Source organism: Elephantulus edwardii, unplaced genomic scaffold (assembly GCF_000299155.1).
Source record: "Elephantulus edwardii isolate Elephantulus edwardi_28Jun2011 unplaced genomic scaffold, EleEdw1.0 scaffold00107, whole genome shotgun sequence".
NCBI classification, from domain to species: Eukaryota; Metazoa; Chordata; class Mammalia; order Macroscelidea; family Macroscelididae; genus Elephantulus; species Elephantulus edwardii.
The window spans coordinates 1914152-1925955 of NW_006399857.1; the positions used below are offsets into that span (position 1 = coordinate 1914152).

The 11804-nt window shown below is 39.1% G+C and overlaps 1 pseudogene; it reads left to right on the forward strand.

The window, feature by feature from the left end:
* The first annotated feature begins 3882 nt into the window (after positions 1-3882).
* LOC102859447 overlaps positions 3883-11804 on the forward strand; it is a 26486-nt pseudogene continuing 18564 nt past the window's right edge.

Sequence of the window (11804 nt, forward strand, 5' to 3'; positions counted from 1 at the left end):
TCCTCAGTTTCAGCAAGCAGGGTTGTGTCATCTGCATAACGCAGATTGTTAATAGATCTTCTACCAATCCTAATGCCACACTTCTCCTCATAGAGCCCAGCCTCGGATAATCTGCTCTGCATACAGGTTGAAAAGGTATGTGCCCCAGCCCGCGGGTTTCTTCAAACGTGATCTAAAGGAGGAGGAGTGCGGATTGAGCAGGGACAAGAGATGTGAGAAATGGAGGCAAGACAAGTTTTCCTGATCAAGCCTCAATTTATTGAATTAAATCACAGCCTTAAATGGGGGAACTGTCTAGGTCTCTAACGTAGGTGGGGTTGCTGCAGAAATCCAGCCCCAGGATATCAGTTTACAATAAGAAGGAGGGGCACTCCCCAAGGCATTGAATTACAAACACTGATCTAGTGAGGTAAGCAGTTTCCCAGAGATGGGCGGGGCGGCCTTATACTGAGCTAGGCCTGCTGCATGTCATAAGTGTTTATATGAAATGAGGTCCACGAACAAAAAGAGTTGCTCATGCCAGAGCCAAGACCCGCTCAGGATGGCTTCCCCCAGGTATGGAGATAGGACACATCCCTGGCCTACACCGTTCCCAATTTTGAACCATGCAGTGTTACCCTGCTCTGTTCTGACAACTGCCTCTTGGTCCAAGTGCAGGTTTCGCATTAGCATGAATAAATGTTCTGGGATTCCCGTTCTTCTCAGAGTCAGCCACAGTTTGTTATGATCCACACAGTCAAACGCCTTTGCATAATCAATGAAACACAGATAGACGTTCTTCTGGTATTCCCTGCTTTCAGCTAAGATCCATCTAACATCAACTACAATATCCCTAGTACCAAGACCCCTTCTAAACCCAGACTGGACTTCTGGTAATTCTCTGTTGTGGTAGTTCTCTGTTGATGTGCTGTTACAGTCATTTTTGGATAATCTTCAGTAGAATCTTGCTTACATGTGAAATCAATGATATTTTTCTGTAGTTTCCACACTCTGTTGGGTCACCTTTCTTTGGAATGGGAACAATATAGATCTCTTCCAGTCAGTTGGCCAAGTGGTTGTTCTCCAGATTTCTTGGCACAACTTGGTGAGTACATCCAGGGCAGCATCTGTTAGCTGAAATACGTCAATTGGTATACCATCTATTCCTGGAGCCTTATTTTTTGCTATTTCCGTCAAAGCAGCTTGAACTTCTTCATTCATCACCATAGGCTCTCACTCAAATGTTATTTCATTAAATTCTTCTGTATCTGCCAATTCCTTTCGATACAATGACTCAGTATATTCCTTCTATCTTCTTGTAATGCTTCCTGGAGCATTTAATATTCTGCCTAAAGCAGCCTTGATTATAGCAGCTCTAGGTTTGAGTTTGTTCTTCAGTTCCTTGAGCTTAAGAAATGCTGAATGAGTTCGGCCCTTTTGATTTTCTGACTCTAGCTCCTCACACATTTCCTTGTAGTATTTTGCTTTGTCATTCCGTGCTGCCTTTTGGAATCTTCTGTTCAGCTCTTTATTATCTTGAATTCTTCCTTGTGCTTTGGCTTCTCTATGCTCCAGTGCAATCTTCAGAGTTTCTTCTGACATCCGTTTTTGGTCTTTTCTTTCTCTTCTGTCTTTGTAATGACCATGTGCACTCTTCCTGGATGATACATTTGACATCCTCCCACAACTCATCTGGCCTTCACTCATTAGTGTTCAAGGCCTCAAACCTGTTCCTGAGATGATTCTGAAATTCAGGTGGGATTTTGGCTCCTGTGGATTCTGCTTAATTTTCCTCAGCTTCAGCTTGAACTTGCATGAGTCAAATGGCGAGATCATCAAAATGTTTCCTGGTAGGAATGTTTGAGATCACAGAAGATCAACCCTGTACTTGTTATGTGCCACCATGTCGACTCCAATTCCAGAGGCACTATTTGACAGGGTACTAATTCCCCGTAGACAATAAGATTGACACACAATAGAGCAGGGGTTAGGGCTGTTGCACATAGGGTTGCTGTGAGTCACAGGCAACATGACGCCACATAAAAACAACAACAAACCTAGGAAATAATCTTTGCTTTTGCAAAGATTTTTCCCTCTCATGGTGGGTTTAAACTACTGCCCTTTCTGTTAGCTGCCAAACAAAACCATTGTACCCACAGGGCCCGTTAGCCTGAGTGGAGCACCGACTCTATTGCTATTGCTCAGAAACATTAGCTGTGATTGTAGCAGTTGCACTGAAATTCAAACAGTTTTCATCAACCTTGTAAATTCAGCAATGAATACCCAGCTGGCTCATCAGCAGAGCCTTTGTAGCACCTTAGGAATAAGAAGAAAGAGAAGGAAAGACTGTTTCTTAAAAGATAAAGTCAACACAATTTTTAAAAATTGCTGCTGTGTTTCCCTTCATGATTATAATGCTACCTTGCACCCAGGTTCTTTAATCTCTCCTTTAGTTTCTGACTTATTATGGCTTAAGACCATCAAGAAGAGGAAGAACACTCAGCATGAGGTTGATGGTGGAGTGGCAACTGTAATTTTCCATATAACAGAATCTTTGCTAATATAAAAGCTACCTTCCGGTTATGCAAAAGTTTAATGAAATATAGGTTCAAAGTGGTGTTTCCTTTTCAACAGAGAACAAGTGCAGCCCCAGAATTGAGCATGTTGAGTTATTCTTCCCAAAATCAACCACCTAAGGGCCGACGGATGACTTAAAACAGAATTTCTAGGTGATCACTTTTGAGGGAACAAACAGTGTGAAGTCAAACTGGGGAGCCGTAGCATAATTTGGTAATGTTTCTATTAGTTGGAGAAATGGGGATATTTGCAGGAACTGCAAAAAGCAAAACACAGACCCTCATCTGTATGCAGCAGTGTCACAACATAAAATTATGAGTTCAGAGATATGATTTCTGAGAAGACTGAATTAACACTGGAAATAAGAGCCTCCCTCATTTGCATAAATCTGGGGAATGCCATTGCCTGACAAAGCCACCAATTTGACCCAACTGGTAGCAGGGAAGTGGCACAGCAGGCCAGAACTCCTTCTCACTGGTACAAGTTAGGAGGCAGAGGTCCACTCTTTGCAGACAGGCCTGGAAGTCAGCACAGTTCAGATTTCAGTTCTAACTTAAAGCTTCCCGAAATAAAAAAGAGGCACCTTAGTGTGTGTGTGTGTGTGTGTAGGCCTGGAAGTCAGCACAGTTCAGATTTCAGTTCTAACTTAAAGCTTCCCGAAATAAAAAAGAGGCACCTTAGGAATGTGGCTTGACAAGTAACGCGCAAGTTCTGACATTTAGCTATTTGTGGTGAAAATTCCTCTGGGAGAGAGGAGTATAATTATCTGCTCCACACAAAACCTTATAGTCATTTTACTTAACTATAGTTTACCCCTAGGTGACCTCTGATTTCTTGAGCTTTTTAAGAAGGAGAACGGGGAACAAGACCTGGAGAGAATCAAAGCTTTTATTTGGAAACCAGGAACCTGCTGACATGTTTCTAGAGGTCATGTGATCCTTTTATGTACAGAAAGTTTATTTGGAAAGAAAGAGTAAAAAAGATCACTGATATTCACAGGGCTTGCAAGCTTGTTCTTTCTTTTTAGGGGGCTGATGTGTTGCATTCACAACTAAAACTACACCTTTCCTGTGCTACATGCACATTAACCCGTTAGGGTGGAGAAGTAGAGGAAGAGCAGTAAGTAGCCAATGGTAGATATGGAATACTGAAGATAAAATTTGCATTCATTGTGAGGATAGAGGAACAAGGATGCGGGCATAAAATGACTAAGGATTACAGGCATGCTCTCTTCTTTATTTAGAGATATTCTCTGTGAAGTTGGGATAGATATGCTGTGCACAAAAGATATATCAATTCTTTGCAATATAAGATCGATTTACGAATATGAAGTCTGTCATGCCAGAAGAGACTAATCCAGTGAATAGGTAAAAAAACCCTAAGAATAAAATAACACGGATATTGAAGGTAAGTTAATTTCTGACTGCTAAAATGGTACTCTTTGTGTTTCTAATGGTGTAATCTTTAGAGGAATATCTGCTAGCCCCACAACTACACCTCTGAAATCCCAATGAAGTATCAGCTATGATTTAGTTCTGACTTGATTGCAGAGGGTAAGTAAATATTTTCACTTATGCCACTGAAGATGTAGGTTTCAACATGAAACCTTTTCATATATATATCATGAATTGTGTTTTCCCAAGGATTCATTTTCATGTCCAGACACTCAGGTCAATCTGTGCTACAGTCATAAACAAATAAGTAACATCAAAGTTGTTGTTATGTGCCTTCGGGTTGAGTATGACCCAACTTAGCTAACCTATGAAGAACACATACAAACCCTGTCTTATCCTGTGCCATCCTTAAACTTCCTGACATACTGGAGTCCATTGTGTCAGTCACTGTGTCAATCCATCTGCTTGAGGGTCTTCTTCACTGACCTTCCACCTTTCCAAGCATCATGTACCTCTCCAAGGAATAGCCTCTGCTAGCAATATACCAGAAATAGATGAAGTGAAGCTTTATCATCTTTGCCTCCAAGGAGTGCTCTGGCTGTACTTTACTTTATCCAAGACACATTTATTTGTTCTCTTGACTGTCAATGGGATGTTCAGTGCTCTTCTGCAACACGACAGCTCAAAGGCATCAATTCTTCTTCTGTCATCTTTATTCATTGTCTAGGTCTCCGACACATAGCAATTGATTGTAAATACTATAGCTTGAATCAGATGCATGTTAGTCCTCAACCTGACATCATTACTCCTCAATAATTTGGAGAGATCCCTGACTGCAGACTTTCCCAGTGCAGTACCTCTTCTGATATCTTGACTGATAGTACCAAGGGTGTTGACTGTGGATCCAAGAAATATAAAGTTTTTGACAGTCTATCTTTTCTCCATCTATTATGATGTTGCTTATAGGTTCAACTGTAGTAATTATTGTTTTCTTGATGTCAAGAAAACAAAAATTCTTACCATCAAGAAAACATCAAAGTTAAGAATTAAAATAGGTAAATCACTCTTTTCACTTCTACCAAAACAATTATTTTATTAAAGTAACAATTAAACACTAATATATATCTCAAATTAATCAAATAAACATATATATGTATATATATGTTTATATCTATATCTATATCATCTATCTATATCTATATCATCTATATCTATATCATCTATGTCTATTTCTATGTCTCTATATCTATATCTATCTATCTTATATGTAGTTATTGCTAGGTACTGTTGAGTCAACGACAACTCATAGTGACTTGATGAACAAAGCTTTAAACCTTACTGTATCCTGTACCTTCCTTACAATCTCAGTCATGTATGAGCCCTTGTGGTAGGCGATGTGTCAACCCATATTGTTGAGGGTCTTCCTCTCTTTCGCTGACTCTTCACCTTTCCCATCTTTTTCCAAATATCTTTTTCCAAAGACTTTCTTCCTGACCACATGCCTAAATTATGAAAGATGAAGTTTCATCATCTTTGCCTCTAAGGAGCCCTCCAGTTGCATTTTCTTCAAGACATGTTGTTATTGTTGTTCTTTTGGCTGTCCATGAAGTATATGCAATGCTCTTCTAAAGTACCACAATTCAAAGACATTGACTCTTCTCCAGTCATTCTTAGTCATTGTCTGACTTCCAGATGTGTAGTAAGCAAGGGAAAATGCTATGGATTTGATAAAATACACTTTAGCCTTTAAACTGGCATTGTTGTTGGTACTTTGGAGAGGTTCTTGACTGCAGGTTTCCACATTTCTTTTGATTTCTTGACTGCTGCTACCATGATCAGGTATAGAAGATATGATGATACAGAAAACTCTTGTTCTAGTCGCAGCCTTGATCTGATGTAGAAGAGTCCTCAGCTGTATGGTATGAATACCTATAAATAGTTATAGTTGATTTAATTATTGTATGACTTCTTATATTATTCTAATACCCTAATAAGCTGTCCAGAGTTAGCTTGTGGGGTTTCAAGAAATCATACAAGAATCAACTCAACCATGTGTGTGTGTGTGTGTGTGTGTGTGTGTGTGTATTCAGGCCATACAACTGAGGAGACTTCTTCTGCATAAAATCAGGGCTATGACCTGAATAAGGATGTTATATGCTTTCAATACTATATTGGATCAAGGATGGTTATATCTGATCATATTACACCCTGCAGTGTGTAGATGACAGAGCCTTGCTTGCAGAAAGTGACACTGATTCGAAACACTTGCAGAAGATAAAAAGGCTACATACAGCCTTTAATATTAATCACATCTCAATATCAAGAGAACAAATATTCTCATCACTGGACAAATAGGCAACATCGTGACAGATAGAGGAAAAGTTGAAACTGTTAATGATTGAATTTTTTTGGTTCCACAATCAACATTTATGGCAGTAGCAGTCTAGAAATAAACATACGTGTTGCATTTGAGTAAATGTACTGTCAAGGATCTCTTCAAAACTTTAAAGTGGAAGCATTGAAGTACGCCTGATGCAAGATAAAGTCTTTTCAATGACTTGTTATCCATTTAAAGTTTGAACAATGAGTTAGGATGGTTGAAGAAGTATACATGACTTTGAATTGTAGTGTTGATAAACACTATTTTATATCCCAGGAGTTGCCAAAAGAACAAAAATTCTGTCTTGAAGGAGCAACCTTATTGCTTTTAGAGGTAAAGATATTGAAATTTTGACATCATGCTGTGAAAGGTAGAGGTTTAGCAAAAGAAAGGGAGATCCTCAACGACATGGATTGACACTGTGACTACCACACCGGCTTGAGCATGACAGAGATAATGAGGATGGCACCGGACAGGGCAAGGTTTAGGCTTATTGTTGACAGGGTCTCTATGGGCTATAATCAGCTCAAAAGGACACAACAGCAACAACATATCATAGTGGACAAATACATCATCATGTATTCAGCACTTCCCACCATGATATAATGTCAAATGACAGAAATTTACATATATTCTTAGCTATCACAATACTCTTTTAGAGAAGAAATATTAGACATTTTAGGAGAGGGACCAGATTAGGTAGAAACAACACATTGTAAAAAGGAATTTGGAGACAGAAATGAAGCCAAGGATTGCATGATAAAATTCTGCAAAATTAAAGATTTAGTCATTAAAAATATCTTTTCCAGAGAAAATATAAACCATTACATTACACATAGAACCAACTTGATGGAATAAGTAAAGAAGGGGTTACATATAAAGACAGAGGTTTTAAAAACTCAATATCATCAGTCAGATCAAGGCCAGGGGCTAACTGTGGAAAAGACAATCAATTACATTTATGCAACTTCCAAATGAAGGTGAAGAAAATTAAAGCAAGTGCATGAGACCAAAATAAAACCTTGCATACAGCCCAACTGAATTTAAAAGATATTTCAAGAATTGTTATGAGACACTGAACACTAGCGACTGTAAACCAGACAAGTAATAGGATGAGATCAAGAATATAAATGTGTCACACCCTACATCAAATCTAACCATCTAGAATGGTTACAACAGTACAACAGTGCATTGACAGAGAACTGTCAAAAGGCCAAGGTATATTTAGAAGAAGCTAAGGTACACAGAATATCATTGCTGATGTCAGATGGATGCTGGCTGAAAGCAGAAAGCATTAGAAGAATGCTTGTTTGTGCATTATTATTAAATGCGAAGGCATTTGACTATGTGGCTCATAAAAAATTATGACTAACATTGAGAAGAATGATAATCCCAGAAAAGTTAATTATGCCCACTCAAAACTTAGACCCAGACCCAGACCAAGAAAGTATTGTTCGAACAGAGCAAAAGAACACCTTAAAAAAAGACGAATGTCACAGCTATACCCATTTTCCATGACTAATCAATCTGTATGCTGTGCAAATCTAAGAAGCTAGAGACTAAAGTGAGCCTGATCTAGGCCATAGTCTTCACAATTACTTGCTATGCATCAGAGAGCCCCACAATGACTAAGGAAGAATTGATGCCTTTGAGTTATGACCCTGGAGAAGAGTATTGAACATACCACGGACTGCCAAGAGAACAAATAGGTCTTTCTTAACTCATGTACTTTTAACTTGTTAGTTAAATTTGTGTCTTCTAGGTTGCAACACCTCCATGATACATCTTCAAGGATATGAACATGTACAGCTAAGCACAATTAATAATAGTGCATATAAATTCCAAAATCAATCTCCATAATAGTCTATGTGTTTCCTACTGCCAAAGGGGCCCTTTAGAGTAGTGAGAGAAGATCTTCACCCTGAAACCCACAGCGTCCCTTTTCAGCAGGAAGTAGCTAAGAGAATATGCCATCCCCTTTTCCTTATGAATCAGGGTGAAGTCTCTCTCAGGGAGGAGTGATAGGGAATGGCAAAGGACACACTGACAAAGGAGATTAATCAGAACTGGCTTTGACAAGCACTGTGGCAATTGGACAATTAAAACAGATATTTGGGGGCGGGGGGAGAAGAGCTAACTGGGGAGGAGGATAGAGAAAACAGTGCAACAATGAATGAACGAGAACCCAAAATCTCTGTAAATGTTCATTAAAACTAATAAAATTTTTTAAAAAGAAAATAAGACTTTAAATCTATGTTCCAAACTAATAATTTGAATTATTTACCTTTCCCCCTCACTTTCAATTTATGATTATTAAATTGTATGATTTTCTATAAAATGTTCCAAAAAAATAAAACAAAAAAACCCCATGATGTTTCTCTTTGAAGGCAAGGATTTCGAAGCTCCATCTCATATACTTTGGGCACATGGTTAGGAGGGAATAATTCTTGAAAAAGGACATCATGCTTGGAATGGTGAAGAGACAGCACAGTAGAGAAAGTCTCAGATGAGATGGACTAGCATAACTGGAGCAATGGGATAGGGTAGTGTTCAGAGCTATTGTGCATAGGGTCACTATAAGTCACAGGCGACTCAACGGCACATAACAACAACAACAACAACAAACACTATGAAGGAAAGTGTGGTATCAAGATCTGAGGAAGACTCATCAACAACCTGTGTTATGCATATAACACACCTTGCTTACTGAAAATGAAGAAGAATTGAAAGGTTTGCTTAGAAGATCAAAGAATACAGCCTTCAATAAGGGTTGCATTTCAACATTAAGAAAACAAAAATCTTTACCACTGGACTGATAGGCGACATCATGGTTGTTGTTTGTTGTTGTTATGTGACATCGAGTCATTTGCTACTCATAGCGACCCTATGTACAACAGCCCTAACCCCTCTCTATCCTGTGCCAATCATACTGTCTCTGACACACCCATCCCAATTACCTCAGTCACTGAATCAATCCACCTCACAGAGGGTCTTCCCCTCTTACGCCATCCCTCCACCCTTCCAAGCATGATGTCCCTCTCCAAAGGACCTGTCCCTCCTTGCAACAGGCCCAAAGTATGTCAGACGAAGCCCCAGAATCCTTGCCTCCAAGAAGTAGCTTGGTTTAACCCTCTCCAGGATGAATCTGTTTGTTTTCTTGGCAGTCCATGGTATTCTCAATACTCTTCTCCAACATCACAGCTCAAAGACATCAATTTTCCTCCTGTCCTCCCTAGTCATTGTCCAACTCTCTGATGCATAACAAATGATTGCAAAGACCATGACCTGTATCAGGCGCATCTTAGTCTTCAGAGAGACACCCTTGATCTTGAGTACTTTAGAGAGGTCCCTAACAGCAGACTTTCCCATCGCAATGCATTTTTTTTTATTTCCTGGCTGCTGGTGCCAAGAGTATTGACCGTGGAGTCGAGCAAACTGAAGCTGTGAACAATGTCAATCCCTTTGCCATCCATCCTGATGCTACTGATTGGTCCAGTGATGAGAATTTTTGTCTTCTTGACATTGAGCCTCAGTCCAGACCGAAGGCTGCAGTCCTCGACCCTTCGCAGCAAGTGAATGAGGTCCTCCTCAGTTTCAGCAAGCAGGGTTGTGTCATCTACATAACGCAGATTGTTAATAGATGGTCCACCAATCCTGACACCATGCTTCTCCTCATAGAGCCCAGCCTCTCGGATAATCTGCTCTGCATACAGGTTGAAAAGGTATGGAGACAGGACACATCCCTGGCGTACACCCTTTCTCATTTCGAACCATGCAGTGTTGCCCTGCTCTGTTCTGATGACTGCCTCTTAGTCCAAGTATAGGTTTTGCATTAGCACGAATCTAGACAACTATTAAGTTCAATTTTGGATATGATGCATATTTGATTGTTATGGAATGATTTAGGTGAAAACATAAAGTTGACAGCTCGAACATGAGTTAGAAACCTGGAATGATCAGAGCTAGAGCAAAAGATTTGCTTTCACTGACATAATGGCTAATTATAGCAGTAAGAGATAAAGAAACTGCCTAGAGGGGGAAAATGATGTGGTGAGGAAATAAGTACATCAGAGACGATGATCCCATATTCATTGTCTGCAGAAGATGAACAAGAATAAGGAGATTTAATAAATGACAGAGAAGCCAAAGAATTACGAACATAAAATAATGCTTATATAATAACACAGAATAAGTTTCAAGAAGAGGAAATGTGCAGCAATGGCAGTTCTTGAAAAAAAGTGGCAGTTCTTAGTCTATATAGAGGAAATGAACCTAGGGGTTCCGCATATTATTCTCAGTTAGATCAACTAGTATCACACACTTAAAGACAATGTTTTATTCCCTACTTTAGTGGAAAAAATACTAGGATCTTAAAGTTTGTGGAGAGTCATTGAAGGTGCAACTATTGATTTCTTAACATCAGAACAAAGGAAAACCAAATCCAACTGCCACTGAGTTAATTTTGGCTCATCATGACCCTCTATTGAAAGTCTGCAGTTGTACGTTTCAGTGGAAATGGACTGATTCTTCTTTCTCCCAAGAAGCTGCAGGTGGACTTACACTGTTGACTTTTAAATTAGTATCCCAACACACAACCTATTATGGCCATATCTCCTTGGAACAAAGAAGAGTCAAAGAAAAACAAATAAACAACCCACATTTTTTTCTGAAGGCTAATGGACCACACAGATCCCGAGATCCCTGAAGTATAAAGAACTAGATCTAGATGGTGCAGAGCTAGTTCACCATCTAACTACTCACTGCTTTGCAAGGGATCATGATAGGGAAATCATGGGTAGAGTTGGACAAAAATGTGGAACAACAAACCATAAAAAAAGATGAGGCTTACTGGTTTGATGGAGACTTGTAGAACTCCTGAGACATCCTTCTTGTGGACCTGGAACTGAACTCAAAGCCATGGCTTAATTTTCAGGCAAACAAGACATGTCTATAAAGTGAACAACAATACTAAGATTATATACATTCCATAAAACAATGAATCACATAAGATAAAAAGGATACTACTATAAAGAATGCTGCAAAAAACTTGTGTGTGCCTGTATTATTCCTATCACAACTCTTATTTTTTTTAGAATGTATACCTACAAGTAGGATTGCTGGATCAAATTGCTTTTTATATGGAAATAATCCAAGGATCCAGCAGTGGAGGAGGGATTAAAGAAACTATGGTACATTTACACAATGGACTGCTATGGAGTTCTATGCAACATTAAAGAATGATAAAGAATTTTCTACATATTGCGTTGATTGAAATAAGTCGGTTAGAAAGGGATGAATACTGTGTAAAACTACTATTACAAACAGCTGGTCTACAAATAGAATCATTCTTGAATGGCTACCAATGGTAAGAAGGGAGATAGAAGTGAGGAAAAGTTTCACTTTCTCAAAAAGTTGCAAATAAAGATACCATTTGACCCAGCAATACCACTCCTGGGAATATACCCCAAAGAGAC